Here is a 3,300-nt window from a genome sequence, read left to right as displayed (position 1 = left end):
TAACTATGAACTAGAAATCAATGAAATGATAGCGCCACTTTTGTAGGGAACACGATTGCATTTAACATTTGCAACAAGCCTTTTAAACCCCTAGGTTACCCTTAGCGGACGAGTGAAGTCTTGTGAGGGTTTTTAGAAATGATACCCACAAACATTGAGCTCTTTCTCACTAATGAAGCACCAACATACAAAACAAGCATTAGGAGAAAACTACCTCAAGTATGCAATTTTTTAACCCTTTCCAAGCAATTTCCCAAAATCTCTACACCAAGTAAACAAGTATGGTCCTCCACACATTAAGACAATGATCATGCAAATTAAAACAACTCTAGAATCCTTTTTAAGTGAATCGATATCAAATATGTTGTTATCTAAGCCAACCAAAGAAATGATCACACCCGGCCTCAAACTAGCACACAAATCTAGTACCAATGATCAAGACAAAGAATTGACCTTTCATTAGAGCTTTATTAAACTAGGTGAGCCCTTTTATTTTTTTTATTTTTTATTTTTTTTTTTTTTTTTGTTGTTTTAACTAACCTAAATAATCAAAGATGGAAGGATGGTGCAATGTTGATGGGTACAAATTGTTACCACTTAAAATTACCACTTGCAATAACATATATAACAATGTATAATAGCGCTATTATAAGGTTGTCGAATGATAAGCGCCGAATATTGCATATTCAAGCGCCTTTATTTGTCCTTGAGGGTTAGAGAACACCATCCATGAGTGGTTAGACATCCTTTTGGGGCTAGAGTTAGCCCTAAGCAGGCTTTCTACATCTTGATTTATGTATTTTTGAGGGGATTTGTATTATGATACATGTTTTGACACTTTTATATATATAGATCTTATTTATTTAATGATTTGTATGGTTTAATGCTTCCATTTGATCATTTCATTCTATCCATATGCCTATGTATGCTAGAATAGATGTTTATGTGTTTGTCTCTATTTCTTATGTTATTGATGCATGTTTATGTGTATTAATGCTATAGATCTAGAGATTGTTAAGATATAGTGCTTAATGGAATGTTCTTGTGGTTTATTTGATGGTTCATACTCATTTCTTGATGGATTGTACCTCTCCCTTAGTTTAATTAGTTTAATTTCATGTCATTAGCTTAATTGTAGTGTAGTTGTAGTTTAGATGTTAAATGGGAGGACAATCCATGCTTGTTGTTTGATATTCCATACTTATGAAAGCAAGTAACATATATCTCTAACCTTGTGATGTGTTTGGTTGTGAGCTTAAAGAAAGGATTAATGGCTTAATTTGATATGTTGTGCTATCCACCATGCTGCTTAGACATATATGCTTAATTTGTCAATCCATGCTTGTTGAAACAATCACACATACACACTTTGTTGCAATACATGTTTTCCTCTTCATTAATCATTTATTAAGGGTGTAGAAAAGCTATGCTTAGTGGTGATCTCTAAGCCCCAAGATCTCTATCTTATTTTCTCTCATTTACATTTAATTGCCTACTTTAGTCTAAATTGCATCTTAGTGTAATTCAACCACCAACCAATCTTTTCATCACTCGACCTACTAACCCTAATCTTGATTCCTCAACCTAGTACGACCCACCAATCCCTTGGGACGATCCCTACTTGCCCTAACTATATTTTTAGTGAAAGGTAGTAGTGACAATTTCTAAATATAAAACTTGGCCACATTCATTATAGCTTTACACCATTATCTTTTGGTATCACAAACCTGGGTTTTGGGTTGACGCCCCGAGACATACCAGGTTTTTGGCGCCATTGCCGTGGATTAATTGAAGGCAACGTCGTATTTGTGGAATCAATTAGGAATTAGTACTCTGTTGATCGTGTCTTTACTTTGTTTTCATTTTGGTTACTTATTTTGTTGGTTCTTATTTGACTAGGTGCATTAAGCAAGAAGGTGAACAAAGGAGTATTCTAAGCAAGGAGCGAAGCAGAGCAAAGGAAAAAGGAAAAATTCTAAAAATTTGCAAGGCTAAAATTAAAAATTGAATTGAAGTGCTAAAGGACCCTTTGTGAGCTCTTTCTTAACTCAATCTCTAGTTAAATCGTCGGCCCGCGTAGAGGCTTATATTTTAATTCTTAGATAAATCGTGAGCCCACGTGGAGACAATTTACTTTTCTTGCATATTGTTGATAGCATGCGAGTATGTGATCATTGTATGTGGAGATTTGTTGATTGATTTGTTGTGAAGGTGAAGTGTTTGTCATTATTGCTTGTTGTGTTGCATTGTGCATGCATGGTCATAGATCATTGAGACCCACTCTTGTGCCTCTAAATTTTCATCTTGAATCCGTTGTTCGCCCTAGTGGAAGAGGAAGTTCTAGTCAATCCATTTCATCAATGGAAGGACATAATGAGGACCATGTGGAGGACCTTGGTCACATAGACCAACAAGGTATCCTCCACCCCAATGTACATTATGATAACATGCAAGTACCATTAGGCATGCCGAGGCCATTTGTTCATCCACCACAACAACAAGGCCAAGTCCCATTGGGAATGCCAAGGCCAATCTATGCTCCACCACCTCCCATCATTCAAGGCAATCAAGGTGCCCATGTTGCACCTCTAATTGCTAATCCTCCCCTTGCTTTAAGAGATCAGTATGTGCCTAATGAATACAATGCACCCACATGCATTCAATTGCCACCATTTAGAGCACACCACTATGAGATCAAACTATAAACCATTCAAATGCTTCCTAACTATCATGGACTTCCAAGTGAAGAACCTTACAGGCATTTGGATGAGTTTCTTGAAGTATGTTCCACCGTTAGATACACGGACATGCCGGAAGAGGCCTTAAGGCTTAAACTTTTTCCATTCACCCTTAAAGATAAGGCAAAATATTGGTTTAACAATCTTAGACCTTTTTCAATAACTTCTTGGGCAGAAATGCAACAAGAGTTCTTGAAGAAGTACTATCCAGTTTCTAAGACCAATGCCATGAGAACTTCAATTCGAGAGTTTTCACACGGGGATGGGGAAACGTTCCATGAGGCATGGGAAGGATTCAATGAATTACTTAGGAAGTGTCCACATAATGACATGCCTAAATGGCAATTAGTTTAATATTTCTTTGAGAGCTTATCAGACAATTACAAGGGCATGGTTGATGCTTCCATGGGTGGCTCTTACATTGATAGGCATGAGGATGACGTGTGGCGTCTTTATGAGAGTATGAGTGAAAATTCTTTGCATCAAACTTTATCTTCTAAGAATGGTAGGAATTCAAGTAGAAGGAAGAGTGTTGGCTTACATCAAATTGACCATTCCAATG

General features: G+C 36.8%; 1 pseudogene; it reads right to left on the bottom strand.

Annotated features, from left to right (window-relative positions):
* Window positions 1-2,971: 2,971 nt before the first annotated feature.
* LOC132305893 (small nucleolar RNA R71) lies at window positions 2,972-3,070 on the bottom strand (annotated as a pseudogene).
* Window positions 3,071-3,300: the final 230 nt, after the last annotated feature.

The sequence above is a fragment of the Cornus florida genome, unplaced genomic scaffold (assembly GCF_030987335.1).
Source record: "Cornus florida cultivar Cherokee Brave unplaced genomic scaffold, ASM3098733v1 CherokeeBrave_3.0.0_Hap2_Chr04, whole genome shotgun sequence".
Lineage (NCBI taxonomy): Eukaryota > Viridiplantae > Streptophyta > Magnoliopsida > Cornales > Cornaceae > Cornus > Cornus florida.
Note: the sequence above shows the minus strand (reverse complement) of the source record. Positions and strands in the feature narration are given on the sequence as shown.